Consider the following 519-nt stretch of genomic DNA (forward strand, 5'->3'; position numbering starts at 1 on the left):
ACTTTAGGGATCTTATCTATTCACGAACAGCTTGTAACACTCCAAAGAGAAAGGAATACTTGAAATCGCATCATATGACCCCTTTAACCATTTAGTGCATTTTACAAGACAATACTAATTATATAAATTTGTATGTGTGACAGTGAAAATGCCATGTCATGTCAACAACCCATATATATATATATATATATATATATATATATATAACGTATATAAGCAATACATTTTTTGGACTTTTTTTGTATATTTTGATATATATTTAAACATTTATCTGAAAATGTCTTTTTTTACTGTATGTGTTCTTCCGGTCCAGAGATCCCGTGCCACTCAAGCAACTTTCTTTGAGATGAATTGGATACAAAGGCCAGACAAATAAGAGGTCAGAATGAACTTATATTTTTGTTTTTGCACCATAAGTAGTATTCTTACACCTTACCACCAGGCCTTCAATTACATTGTAATGACCTAAAGCCACAAAGTATGACAAATGCTGATTGATTCAGGTGAAAGGGTTTGGAG

This window comes from Sinocyclocheilus anshuiensis, unplaced genomic scaffold (assembly GCF_001515605.1).
Source record: "Sinocyclocheilus anshuiensis isolate Anshui unplaced genomic scaffold, SAMN03320099.WGS_v1.1 scaffold38, whole genome shotgun sequence".
Classification (NCBI taxonomy): Eukaryota; Metazoa; Chordata; class Actinopteri; order Cypriniformes; family Cyprinidae; genus Sinocyclocheilus; species Sinocyclocheilus anshuiensis.